The sequence below is a fragment of the Chanodichthys erythropterus genome, chromosome 20 (genome assembly GCF_024489055.1).
Source record: "Chanodichthys erythropterus isolate Z2021 chromosome 20, ASM2448905v1, whole genome shotgun sequence".
NCBI classification, from domain to species: domain Eukaryota; kingdom Metazoa; phylum Chordata; class Actinopteri; order Cypriniformes; family Xenocyprididae; genus Chanodichthys; species Chanodichthys erythropterus.
This window is the reverse complement of record NC_090240.1, coordinates 182832-196897: the sequence shown is the minus strand read 5'-3', so window position 1 is coordinate 196897 and position 14066 is coordinate 182832. Positions and strand designations below refer to the sequence as shown.

General features: G+C 46.2%; 5 non-coding genes across 5 annotated transcripts; all 5 read left to right on the top strand.

Annotated features, from left to right (window-relative positions):
* The first annotated feature begins 5195 nt into the window (after positions 1 to 5195).
* Positions 5196 to 5379, top strand: LOC137010241 (U2 spliceosomal RNA). The gene has a single exon (XR_010893294.1). It is a non-coding gene; the product is annotated as a U2 spliceosomal RNA (small nuclear RNA).
* A 2096-nt stretch (positions 5380 to 7475) lies between these two features.
* On the top strand, positions 7476 to 7639 carry LOC137009889 (U1 spliceosomal RNA). The gene has a single exon (XR_010892978.1). It is a non-coding gene; the product is annotated as a U1 spliceosomal RNA (small nuclear RNA).
* Positions 7640 to 8504: 865 nt separating this feature from the next.
* On the top strand, positions 8505 to 8695 carry LOC137010093 (U2 spliceosomal RNA). Its single transcript, XR_010893171.1, has one exon. It is a non-coding gene; the product is annotated as a U2 spliceosomal RNA (small nuclear RNA).
* A 2095-nt stretch (positions 8696 to 10790) lies between these two features.
* On the top strand, positions 10791 to 10954 carry LOC137009888 (U1 spliceosomal RNA). The gene has a single exon (XR_010892977.1). It is a non-coding gene; the product is annotated as a U1 spliceosomal RNA (small nuclear RNA).
* Positions 10955 to 11816: 862 nt separating this feature from the next.
* LOC137010092 (U2 spliceosomal RNA) lies at positions 11817 to 12007 on the top strand. The gene has a single exon (XR_010893170.1). It is a non-coding gene; the product is annotated as a U2 spliceosomal RNA (small nuclear RNA).
* Positions 12008 to 14066: the final 2059 nt, after the last annotated feature.

The following is a 14066-nucleotide window of genomic DNA, read 5'->3' as shown; positions in this document are numbered from 1 at the left end:
GGAGGTTGAGGGGAAGCTCCTGGGAATGTCCCGCATGGACTTTTCCAGGAAGCTGATCCAAAAGACCTTAGCTTTTAAATGTGATGATTTAAATTGTTTGATGACTCTGCCTCAGAACAAAGGATTTGATGTAAGTTTTAAAACTGCTGCCCTTCTTAATGACTTTTGGCAAAGGTTTGATTCAGTTAAAGCCCAGTTCTCCATGTTCACTGTGGAGAAACTATCGGATAACACACTTAAAACTGTGATTGTCAGGATGTTTAATGAAACAGTGACTGGAGATGATATTTGTGTCTGGTTGGGTAGATTTTGCACTGTTCGAGGCCAGCCTGTCAAAGTGTTAGATGAAGATGGCATCTGGACATGCTCCTGGCGAATTCCCATTAAACAATGGGAAGACGCTGGGGGCTACCAGGGCCTGAAACATCTGCCTTCCATGATTGTGCTTGGAGAGAACAGAGGCTACATACATTATCAAGGAATGCCTAAACTGTGCAGGAAGTGTGGCAGAGTTGGGCATCTCGCTGAAGCATGCCAAGAGTTAGTATGTGGGAAGTGTAGAGAAATTGGTCACAGTTTTGATGATTGTACCAATGGCAGACGGTGCAATCTTTGTGGAGAAACAAACCATCTCTACAGAGACTGCCCTAAGAGTTTTGCCAACAAGTTGAAAGGAAACAAGATGGCCGCCCCACAAAAAGAGGAAATGGAGGAACAAAGAGACAAGGAGGCGGGGCCTGAGGTTTTGGCGGGAAATTTGAATTTCCAGCCAACCTCAGGGACTGGACAGGAAGGAGGAAGTGGGGCGGCCAAAGAGGCAAAGTCAGACATGGTGGGAGAGGAAGTCCCCTCCTCCCCTGACAGAAAAGTCCAAGAAACAGAGAGTGAGGAGGAGACCGATTCCTCCCTCCAAACTGTTTCAAGTGGGAGTGAGACTGATTGTACACTCCCAAATGCTCAGGTGCAGAAAAGGCCTGCGGGATCTCCATTATTTGAAAAGGAGAAAAAGCTGAGGGTAACGCATCATCCAGATAGTTCCCCCTCGGAAGATCTGGATCGTATGTGGCCCTCAGAATCCCCCAATGAAGTGTCCTTTTTGCACATAAAGCTAAGAACATCGACACCGAAAGAGTCACAAGAGTTTCCCTCTGTGGCTCTTGAGGAATCAGGCACTTGCCCTCCTGATCCCGGGCCCCCTGGGTTAAGATAGGAGCTAGTGACACAGTTCAACACATGATTTTAATCCGTTTTTAATGTCTGCCTCTGTAATTCTGTTTCCCTTTTAATCTCAAGACAAAAGATAAGTTCATACCTTTTAATTCTGCTCATGGCACTCACTTTCTCCACTATCAATGTGAGAAGTGTGAAGTCCATCTTACGAGCACAGAGCATTTTATCCTTTTTAAAGTCTTTTAAGTCAGATGTCGTTTTATTACAAGAATGTGCTTTACCTTTTTTAACAAGTTACAGGAGGTGGGAGGAGTTGTGGACTCAAGGCCCTTCCATTTGGAGTGGGTCAAATTCTAACAAGAACGATGGTGTTGCAATTTTAATTAATAACCCCCATATCTTGGTGAAGGGTAGCACAGTGGTGAGAGACGGGCGGGCAACTCTTGCAAAACTGACTTTTTTAGGTAGAGATTTTAATGTTCTTAATGTATATGGTTTTACAGAAAAAAACGAGAGGTATGAACTTTTAGAAGACTTGCAGCCCCACATGCTAGGCAGAGTCCCCTTAGTTGTGGCAGGGGATTTTAATTGTGTTTTAACTCAGAAAGACAGGAAAAGGGCAACAGAGGATTTTAGGGTGGACAAGACATCGGTTTTATTACAAGGTTTAGTCAAAGATTTTAAATTAGTTGACTGTTTTAGAACAATGCATCAAAGAGAGGCGGGCTACACCTGGTTTAATGGTGATGGTACCAGAGCCTCTCGAATAGACTATGTTTTTACACGTGACTTCCCGCCAACCGATGCTAGATTAACCCCCCTCTTTTTTTCAGATCACTCCATGCTGTCCTGCACTCTATCACTTCCTGTTGGTGTGACGGTAGGTGGAGGTTTGTGGAAGCTAAACTGCTCCCTGTTAGAGGATGAGGAGGTAGTTAGAAAATACAGGGAGCAGTTTAGCCAATGGCAAACTCTCCAAGACTTCTATGAGACACGAGCACAATGGTGGGAGATGGTTAAAGGACGGACAAAAGAGTTTTTTAGTAAGATAGGGAAGGAAAAAAAGAAAAAGGAAGAAAACCGCATGATGGGGCTGCAGAAGCGATTACAGAGGTATTTTAATCTTTTTAATAATGGTTTTGATTTTAGTGAAGAAATAAAAGAAGTAAAAAGAGAAATGTCAACCTGTTCTACAATAAAAAACAAAGGAATTATTTTAAGAAGTAAAGAAAGAGATATTGAGGAAGGTGAAAAATGTACCAGGTACTTTTTTAAAAAGGTCATAACGCGGGGAGGGGCAATCACAACTTTAAAAACAGGAGGGAGGGAGTCAAACACGACAAAGGAAATTTTAAATGAAATAGAAACATTTTATGAGGACTTATACAGTATTAAGGGAACAAACAGTGAGATTTTAAAAGAAGTGTTGTCTTTTATAGAGAAAAAGTTGGAGGGACAACACACGCTTTTATCCCAAGATTTTACTATTTTAGAAATGCAAGAAGCTCTTAGAGGTTTTAAGCGGGGAAAATCCCCAGGACTAGACGGACTACCCCTAGAGTTTTATGTGACGTTTTGGGATATTTTAGCACACGACTTACTCACAGTTTTTAAAGAGTTTGACACACTCGACAGACTCCCTGACAGCTTTAGAATAGGGATAGTGACGCTTCTGGGAAAAAAAGGAGACAAGACTGACTTAAAGAATTGGCGACCTATTTCTCTTTTAAATGTTGACTGCAAACTTTTTAGTAAAATTTTAGCCAAACGAATGTCGACTGTTTTAGAAGACGTGATCCACCCGGATCAAGCCTGTGCCGTACCAGGGAGGAAGATAACAGACAGCCTAGTGTTGATTAGAGACTCCATCTGTTATGCGAGAGACAGAAATATTCGGCTAGTGGTGCTAAATTTAGACTTTGAAAAAGCATTTGACCGAGTCTCGCACCAGTACCTTTTTCAGGTACTGCAAAAAATGGGGTTTCCAGAGAGATTTATAGCCTGGGTGGGACTGCTGTACAAGGGAACAGTCAGCAAAATCCTTGTAAACGGGCATCTTTCCAAATCTGTGAATATCCACAGTGGTGTCCGTCAAGGATGTCCTTTATCTCCTCTTTTGTATGTGGCTTGTATTGAGCCACTGGCACAGATCTTGAGAAGGGATAAATGGATCAAAGGACTGGACGTGCCTGGGACGGGTGGACTGACGGCGACCTGTGTTTTATACATGGACGACGTAACTCTTTTAGCCACGGACGTTTTATCCATACGAAGAGCTTTGGACTTGACTGACTGGTACGGTCGGGCCTCGGGCGCTAAGCTTAACAGGAACAAGTCCGAGGCCCAGCTCTTCGGGCCGTGGGGAGACATAGACACAGGTGAACTCGACTTGACTTTTAAAGACAACGATTTTAAAGTTTTAGGAGTAAAATTTGACAGCGAGGGTGGAGGACGGGGAAACTGGACTGACATGTTAGGGAAAGTTAGGCAAAGACTGGGGTTTTGGGGACTAAGACAGTTGACGTTTGAGGGCAAGGTTTTAATTTTTAAATCTGTGATTTTACCTCTAATTTTACTTGTCTGTTCTGTTTTTAGTCCCCCTCGGCGATTCCTTGCGGAGCTGGAGAGGGCGGTGTTTTATTTCCTGTGGGGGTCTAAGTGGGAGCGCCTGAAGAGGGAGATCGTGAAGAAAAGGCCGGAGAATGGTGGAAAAGGCCTCCCAGACCCCCACCTGTTTTTAGGCAGCCGCTTCACCGCCCTGCACATTAGTTATGCCATGACCCCATCCAAAGAAAACAAGACGGCTGCAATGGCGCGATTTTGGATGGGGTCTTACCTAAGAACATTGAAAATTTTACCAGTGGACTTGAAAACCCCAGTGTCTTTTAACTTGCCTAAAGAGTACAGTTTTATAAAAAAGTTTTTAAAGAAATACTTTTTAGAAAGTGAAGATGTCACCATTTTAACTAATCACAAGCATCTTGTCTCTCTTGTGCAGGACCGGGAACCGGTGAGTCCAGTTCCAGGCCTCACATTACGTGAGGCCAAACAAGTTTGGAGGAACGCTGCTCACCCCGCTCTCCAGAACAGGCACAAGGACTTATCGTGGATGGTGGCTCATGAGATCCTCCCGGTCAGGGCAGTTATGCACTCCAGAAGCATGGCCAAAAACCCCACCTGCCCTCGGTCCGGCTGCAATTCCCCGGAGACCGTCCACCACCTGCTCTGGGAGTGCGGCGCTGCGCGGGACCTGTGGGCCAAAACCGGCCCCCTGTATTTCCCGTGCCTACCAGCGGGTGGGGCCCAGTTCGGGTACCAGCTCGCCATCCTTGGGGTGGGCCGGGGCTTGAAGGACTTGACGGCACAGAAATTCACCTCGCTCTGGCTCACCCTCAATGTCATCAAGGATGCCATCTGGGCCACCAGAAACCTGCTGGTAGGGAAGGGCGTTACGGTGACCCTCCATGCATGCGAGCTAAAGGTAACATCAATGCTGCAGGGGTACCGGACGACGATATTCGGACGGGGGGGCCGGGGTCGCACGGAGAGGGTCCCGGCCGCCAACAGCCCTGGCCGCCCGTAGATGCACCCTCACCAATCTGGCTACGGGAACAGCGGGCCAGCGGGCCGGAGGAGAGGGGATCTCCGCTGAGCCCATGAAGTGGCATCTCACGTGCCTGTTCTGGAGAGTGGGGTGAAGACTAATTTGCTAAGGACTCACCCCCGGTTTTGCACAACATAGGACTTTTAAAGGCTATTAATTGTTGTTTTTATTGTGTTTTATCAAATGAAATTGGATTTTATTAGAGAAAAAAGAACGAGATGCTTGTTTTAAATTTTGTATTTTACTTTTAAGATGCCCACACATTTTAACACACACACAAAATGGACTTGAAACAAACAAGACAAAACACAATGGCTGACGTTACTTATTATTGCTTGTTTTAAAAAAAAAAAAAAAAAAAAATGTGTGCTCGAAAATGAAAATGTGTGTGAAAAAGTGAAAGATTGAAAATGGTGACAATAAAACTTTTCAAAAAAAAAAAAAAAAAAAAATCTGTTCTTATCAGTTTAATATCTGATACGTCCCCTATCTGGGGACTACATATTAAATGGATTTTTGGCTCATGGAGCCGGAACCGGGGCTTGCTCCGTCCACTCCACGCATCGACCTGGTATTGCAGTGTCTCCAGGAACGGTGTGCTTCCCCTTTTGGGGGACTGCAAATCGTTGTGGTTAATAGCAGAGGGAATGTCGCTGGAGCTTCACAAGGAGTCTCTATGTACCTGCGGTGGGGTGGCTGGCAGGGTGGCACCGTCTCGCACCCTTATGAAACGGTCGCCGTTGTTCCAAAGCAGCGGTTCCCAAACCAGCACTGCACGTCTTGAATGTCACTCTTGTCTGATGCGCCCGTCTGAGGTCTTGGAGTCTTTACCAACGAGCTGATGAGTTGGATCGGGTGTGTTTGATCAGGGAGACATCTAATCAAACACGCCTGACTGATGGGAACCACTGGTCTAAAGGACCGCAGCTCGTGTACAGGTGCTGGTCATATAATTAGAATGTCATCAAAAAGTTGATTTATTTCACTAATTCCTTTCAAAAAGTGAAACTTGTATATATCATATTCATTCATTACACACAGACTGAGAGGTTTCACATGTTTATTTCTTTTCATTTTGATGAGTATAGCTGACAACTATGGAAAATCCCAAAGTCACTATCTCAGAAAATTAGAATATTGTGAAAAGGTTCAATATTGAAGACACCTGGTGCCACACACTCTTATCAGCTAATTAACTCAAAACACCTGCAAAGGCCTTTAAATGGTCTCTCAGTCTAGTTCTGTAGGCTACACAGTCATGGGGAAGACTGCTGACTTGACAGTTGTCCAAAAGACGACCACTGACACCTTGCACAAGGAGGCCAAGACACAAAAGGTCATTGCAAAAGAGGCTGGCTGTTCGCAGAGCTCTGTGTCCAAGCACATTAATAGAGAGGCGAAGGGAAGGAAAAGATGTGGTAGAAAAAAAAGTGTACTAGCAATAGGGATAACCGCACCCTGGAGAGGACTGTGAAACAGAACCCATTCAAAAATGTGGGGGAGATTCACAAAGAGTGGACTGCAGCTGGAGTCAGTGCTTCAAGAACCCCTACGCACAGACGTATGCAAGACATGGTTTTCAGCTGTCTCGTTCCTTGTGTCAAGCCACTCTTGAACAACAGACAGCGTCAGAGGCGCCTCGACAAAAAGGACTGGACTGCTGCTGAGTGGTCCAAAGTTACGTTCTCTGATGAAAGTCAATTTGGCATTTCCTTTGGAAATCGGGGTCCCAGAGTCTGGAGGAAGAGAGGAGAGGCACACAATCCACGTCGCTTGAGGGCCAGCCTAAAGTTTCCACAGTCAGTGATGGTTTGGGGTGCCATGTCATCTGCTGGTGTTGGCCCACTGTGTTTTCTGAGGTCCAAGGTCAACGCAGCCGTATACCAGGAAGTTTTAGAGCACTTCATGCTTCCTGCTGCTGACCAACTTTATGGAGATGCAGATTTCATTTCCCAACAGGACTTGGCACCTGCACACAGTGCCAAAGCTACCAGTACCCGGTTTAAGGACCATGGTATCCCTGTTCTTAATTGGCCAGCAAACTCGCCTGACCTTAACCCCATAGAAAATCTACGGGGTATTGTGAAGAGGAAGATGCCATATGCCAGACCCAACAATTAAGAAGAGCTGAAGGCCACTATCAGAGCAACCTGGGCTCTCATAACACCTGAGCAGTGCCACAGACCGATCGACTCCATGCCACGCCGCATTGCTGCAGTAATTCAGGCAAAAGGAGCCCCAACTAAGTATTGAGTGCTGCACACGCTCATACTTTTCATGTTTATAGTTTTCAGTTGGCCAAGATTTCTAAAAATCCTTTCTTTGTATTGGTCTTAAGTAATATTCTAAATTTGCTGAGATACCGGATTTGGGATTTTCCTTAGTTGTCAGTTATAATCATCAAAATTAAAAGAAATAAACATTTGAAATATATCAGTCTGTGTGCAATGTACATAATATACAAGTTTGACTTTTTGAAAGGAATTAGTGAAAGAAATCAACTTTTTGATGACATTCTAATCATACGACCAGCACCTGTAGGTGCTTGGCAGTTTGCCGGCTTGAAGGCATGGTCACGGAAATCGCAGTCAAGTAATGGAAGGGACACGCCCTTCCTTTGCTTGGGGTGGGGGAGGGGGTCACCGTTGATGAGGACGGCAAAGAGGGATAGGGTAGCCTCTGACTGGAGGCCTGGGGACTCATACTTACCTGGCAGGGGAGACACCATGATCAGGAAGGTGGTTCACCCAGGGCGAGGCTCGGCCATTGCACTCCGGTTGTGCTGACCCCTGCGAATTCCCCAAATGTGGGAATCTCGACTGCATAATTTATGGTAGTGGGGGACTGCGTTCGCGCTCTCCCCTGGACATACTGGTTGAAAGAAGATTAGGTGGTGCCGAGAGAACCTGTGGTTTCTAACAGTCGTAGCGTTGTCTGTGGCTCCGTGTGTGTTTGCACGCCCCTTTTATGGAATCGGGTGTTGCGTGCGCTCGCCTGGTTTCGCAAAGTTCTGAGTTTTCCTTCAGGGACGACAGGCTTTTGGGGGCACTCGACCATGGCCGTTTTCTAAATGACCCCGTGGTCGCTAGTGTCACGACCGGCTCAAAGCCGTGACAAATGAAACGGAGGACATAGGCAGCTTGGTAGGTTGCAACGAAAAGAGATTTATCAGCATAAATAAGAAAATATATGAAACCAGAAATCAACAAAACCAAACACAATTTCTGTCAGACACATCAATAACCAAACATCAGACAGAACCACATTTAAATGAATAAGGAACTCAAAATAAACAAAGACCAAAATCAAAACCAAAGCACCCAGGAGCAAGCAACACACCACGCCAAACAAAGCCCAAGCTTTATAGAGGGAAGCACGGGTGTACATGGTTCACTTGATGAGTCTCCCAGCCACACCCACTGGCCGGCCGTAGCAGGAAGAACGAGGGACTCGTCACACTATCCAAATGTTAAAGTTGAGCTTTTTTTTTTTTTTCCCCCTCCTGATCAAGAACGACCTAGGGAGTCCAGAGAATTGTACTGCGGTGCTTTTGTGGAGGTCGATGGAAAAACCTAGGACCAGTTCGCGAAAGCAGGTTGTTTCAAATCATCTCCACTATTTAACAAACGATCTGATCGACAGCAGTGGTCCTAGAGGCAAAGTACGAAACCCACCGCGGCCCAGATGGGCGTCGCCTTTGCCGGCTCTGCCCCCACTGCTTGGCAACGGCATCGCTTCTCGGCCTTTTGGCTAAGATCAAGTGTAGTATCTGTTCTTATCAGTTTAATATCTGATACGTCCCCTATCTGGGGACTACATATTAAATGGATTTTTGGCTCATGGAGCCGGAACCGGGGCTTGCTCCGTCCACTCCACGCATCGACCTGGTATTGCAGTGTCTCCAGGAACGGTGTGCTTCCCCTTTTGGGGGACTGCAAATCGTTGTGGTTAATAGCAGAGGGAATGTCGCTGGAGCTTCACAAGGAGTCTCTATGTACCTGCGGTGGGGTGGCTGGCAGGGTGGCACCGTCTCGCACCCTTATGAAACGGTCGCCGTTGTTCCAAAGCAGCGGTTCCCAAACCAGCACTGCACGTCTTGAATGTCACTCTTGTCTGATGCGCCCGTCTGAGGTCTTGGAGTCTTTACCAACGAGCTGATGAGTTGGATCGGGTGTGTTTGATCAGGGAGACATCTAATCAAACACGCCTGACTGATGGGAACCACTGGTCTAAAGGACCGCAGCTCGTGTACAGGTGCTGGTCATATAATTAGAATGTCATCAAAAAGTTGATTTATTTCACTAATTCCTTTCAAAAAGTGAAACTTGTATATATCATATTCATTCATTACACACAGACTGAGAGGTTTCACATGTTTATTTCTTTTCATTTTGATGAGTATAGCTGACAACTATGGAAAATCCCAAAGTCACTATCTCAGAAAATTAGAATATTGTGAAAAGGTTCAATATTGAAGACACCTGGTGCCACACACTCTTATCAGCTAATTAACTCAAAACACCTGCAAAGGCCTTTAAATGGTCTCTCAGTCTAGTTCTGTAGGCTACACAGTCATGGGGAAGACTGCTGACTTGACAGTTGTCCAAAAGACGACCACTGACACCTTGCACAAGGAGGCCAAGACACAAAAGGTCATTGCAAAAGAGGCTGGCTGTTCGCAGAGCTCTGTGTCCAAGCACATTAATAGAGAGGCGAAGGGAAGGAAAAGATGTGGTAGAAAAAAAGTGTACTAGCAATAGGGATAACCGCACCCTGGAGAGGACTGTGAAACAGAACCCATTCAAAAATGTGGGGGAGATTCACAAAGAGTGGACTGCAGCTGGAGTCAGTGCTTCAAGAACCCCTACGCACAGACGTATGCAAGACATGGTTTTCAGCTGTCTCGTTCCTTGTGTCAAGCCACTCTTGAACAACAGACAGCGTCAGAGGCGCCTCGACAAAAAGGACTGGACTGCTGCTGAGTGGTCCAAAGTTACGTTCTCTGATGAAAGTCAATTTGGCATTTCCTTTGGAAATCGGGGTCCCAGAGTCTGGAGGAAGAGAGGAGAGGCACACAATCCACGTCGCTTGAGGGCCAGCCTAAAGTTTCCACAGTCAGTGATGGTTTGGGGTGCCATGTCATCTGCTGGTGTTGGCCCACTGTGTTTTCTGAGGTCCAAGGTCAACGCAGCCGTATACCAGGAAGTTTTAGAGCACTTCATGCTTCCTGCTGCTGACCAACTTTATGGAGATGCAGATTTCATTTCCCAACAGGACTTGGCACCTGCACACAGTGCCAAAGCTACCAGTACCCGGTTTAAGGACCATGGTATCCCTGTTCTTAATTGGCCAGCAAACTCGCCTGACCTTAACCCCATAGAAAATCTACGGGGTATTGTGAAGAGGAAGATGCCATATGCCAGACCCAACAATTAAGAAGAGCTGAAGGCCACTATCAGAGCAACCTGGGCTCTCATAACACCTGAGCAGTGCCACAGACCGATCGACTCCATGCCACGCCGCATTGCTGCAGTAATTCAGGCAAAAGGAGCCCCAACTAAGTATTGAGTGCTGCACACGCTCATACTTTTCATGTTTATAGTTTTCAGTTGGCCAAGATTTCTAAAAATCCTTTCTTTGTATTGGTCTTAAGTAATATTCTAAATTTGCTGAGATACCGGATTTGGGATTTTCCTTAGTTGTCAGTTATAATCATCAAAATTAAAAGAAATAAACATTTGAAATATATCAGTCTGTGTGCAATGTACATAATATACAAGTTTGACTTTTTGAAAGGAATTAGTGAAAGAAATCAACTTTTTGATGACATTCTAATCATACGACCAGCACCTGTAGGTGCTTGGCAGTTTGCCGGCTTGAAGGCATGGTCACGGAAATCGCAGTCAAGTAATGGAAGGGACACGCCCTTCCTTTGCTTGGGGTGGGGGAGGGGGTCACCGTTGATGAGGACGGCAAAGAGGGATAGGGTAGCCTCTGACTGGAGGCCTGGGGACTCATACTTACCTGGCAGGGGAGACACCATGATCAGGAAGGTGGTTCACCCAGGGCGAGGCTCGGCCATTGCACTCCGGTTGTGCTGACCCCTGCGAATTCCCCAAATGTGGGAATCTCGACTGCATAATTTATGGTAGTGGGGGACTGCGTTCGCGCTCTCCCCTGGACATACTGGTTGAAAGAAGATTAGGTGGTGCCGAGAGAACCTGTGGTTTCTAACAGTCGTAGCGTTGTCTGTGGCTCCGTGTGTGTTTGCACGCCCCTTTTATGGAATCGGGTGTTGCGTGCGCTCGCCTGGTTTCGCAAAGTTCTGAGTTTTCCTTCAGGGACGACAGGCTTTTGGGGGCACTCGACCACGGCCGTTTTCTAAATGACCCCGTGGTCGCTATTGTCACGACCGGCTCAAAGCCGTGACAAATGAAACGGAGGACATAGGCAGCTTGGTAGGTTGCAACGAAAAGAGATTTATCAGCATAAATAAGAAAATATATGAAACCAGAAATCAACAAAACCAAACACAATTTCTGTCAGACACATCAATAACCAAACATCAGACAGAACCACATTTAAATGAATAAGGAACTCAAAATAAACAAAGACCAAAATCAAAACCAAAGCACCCAGGAGCAAGCAACACACCACGCCAAACAAAGCCCAAGCTTTATAGAGGGAAGCACGGGTGTACATGGTTCACTTGATGAGTCTCCCAGCCACACCCACTGGCCGGCCGTAGCAGGAAGAACGAGGGACTCGTCACACTATCCAAATGTTAAAGTTGAGCTTTTTTTTTTCCCCCCTCCTGATCAAGAACGACCTAGGGAGTCCAGAGAATTGTACTGCGGTGCTTTTGTGGAGGTCGATGGAAAAACCTAGGACCAGTTCGCGAAAGCAGGTTGTTTCAAATCATCTCCACTATTTAACAAACGATCTGATCGACAGCAGTGGTCCTAGAGGCAAAGTACGAAACCCACCGCGGCCCAGATGGGCGTCGCCTTTGCCGGCTCTGCCCCCACTGCTTGGCAACGGCATCGCTTCTCGGCCTTTTGGCTAAGATCAAGTGTAGTATCTGTTCTTATCAGTTTAATATCTGATACGTCCCCTATCTGGGGACTACATATTAAATGGATTTTTGGCTCATGGAGCCGGAACCGGGGCTTGCTCCGTCCACTCCACGCATCGACCTGGTATTGCAGTGTCTCCAGGAACGGTGTGCTTCCCCTTTTGGGGGACTGCAAATCGTTGTGGTTAATAGCAGAGGGAATGTCGCTGGAGCTTCACAAGGAGTCTCTATGTACCTGCGGTGGGGTGGCTGGCAGGGTGGCACCGTCTCGCACCCTTATGAAACGGTCGCCGTTGTTCCAAAGCAGCGGTTCCCAAACCAGCACTGCACGTCTTGAATGTCACTCTTGTCTGATGCGCCCGTCTGAGGTCTTGGAGTCTTTACCAACGAGCTGATGAGTTGGATCGGGTGTGTTTGATCAGGGAGACATCTAATCAAACACGCCTGACTGATGGGAACCACTGGTCTAAAGGACCGCAGCTCGTGTACAGGTGCTGGTCATATAATTAGAATGTCATCAAAAAGTTGATTTATTTCACTAATTCCTTTCAAAAAGTGAAACTTGTATATATCATATTCATTCATTACACACAGACTGAGAGGTTTCACATGTTTATTTCTTTTCATTTTGATGAGTATAGCTGACAACTATGGAAAATCCCAAAGTCACTATCTCAGAAAATTAGAATATTGTGAAAAGGTTCAATATTGAAGACACCTGGTGCCACACACTCTTATCAGCTAATTAACTCAAAACACCTGCAAAGGCCTTTAAATGGTCTCTCAGTCTAGTTCTGTAGGCTACACAGTCATGGGGAAGACTGCTGACTTGACAGTTGTCCAAAAGACGACCACTGACACCTTGCACAAGGAGGCCAAGACACAAAAGGTCATTGCAAAAGAGGCTGGCTGTTCGCAGAGCTCTGTGTCCAAGCACATTAATAGAGAGGCGAAGGGAAGGAAAAGATGTGGTAGAAAAAAAGTGTACTAGCAATAGGGATAACCGCACCCTGGAGAGGACTGTGAAACAGAACCCATTCAAAAATGTGGGGGAGATTCACAAAGAGTGGACTGCAGCTGGAGTCAGTGCTTCAAGAACCCCTACGCACAGACGTATGCAAGACATGGTTTTCAGCTGTCTCGTTCCTTGTGTCAAGCCACTCTTGAACAACAGACAGCGTCAGAGGCGCCTCGACAAAAAGGACTGGACTGCTGCTGAGTGGTCCAAAGTTACGTTCTCTGATGAAAGTCAATTTGGCATTTCCTTTGGAAATCGGGGTCCCAGAGTCTGGAGGAAGAGAGGAGAGGCACACAATCCACGTCGCTTGAGGGCCAGCCTAAAGTTTCCACAGTCAGTGATGGTTTGGGGTGCCATGTCATCTGCTGGTGTTGGCCCACTGTGTTTTCTGAGGTCCAAGGTCAACGCAGCCGTATACCAGGAAGTTTTAGAGCACTTCATGCTTCCTGCTGCTGACCAACTTTATGGAGATGCAGATTTCATTTCCCAACAGGACTTGGCACCTGCACACAGTGCCAAAGCTACCAGTACCCGGTTTAAGGACCATGGTATCCCTGTTCTTAATTGGCCAGCAAACTCGCCTGACCTTAACCCCATAGAAAATCTACGGGGTATTGTGAAGAGGAAGATGCCATATGCCAGACCCAACAATTAAGAAGAGCTGAAGGCCACTATCAGAGCAACCTGGGCTCTCATAACACCTGAGCAGTGCCACAGACCGATCGACTCCATGCCACGCCGCATTGCTGCAGTAATTCAGGCAAAAGGAGCCCCAACTAAGTATTGAGTGCTGCACACGCTCATACTTTTCATGTTTATAGTTTTCAGTTGGCCAAGATTTCTAAAAATCCTTTCTTTGTATTGGTCTTAAGTAATATTCTAAATTTGCTGAGATACCGGATTTGGGATTTTCCTTAGTTGTCAGTTATAATCATCAAAATTAAAAGAAATAAACATTTGAAATATATCAGTCTGTGTGCAATGTACATAATATACAAGTTTGACTTTTTGAAAGGAATTAGTGAAAGAAATCAACTTTTTGATGACATTCTAATCATACGACCAGCACCTGTAGGTGCTTGGCAGTTTGCCGGCTTGAAGGCATGGTCACGGAAATCGCAGTCAAGTAATGGAAGGGACACGCCCTTCCTTTGCTTGGGGTGGGGGAGGGGGGTCACCGTTGATGAGGACGGCAAAGA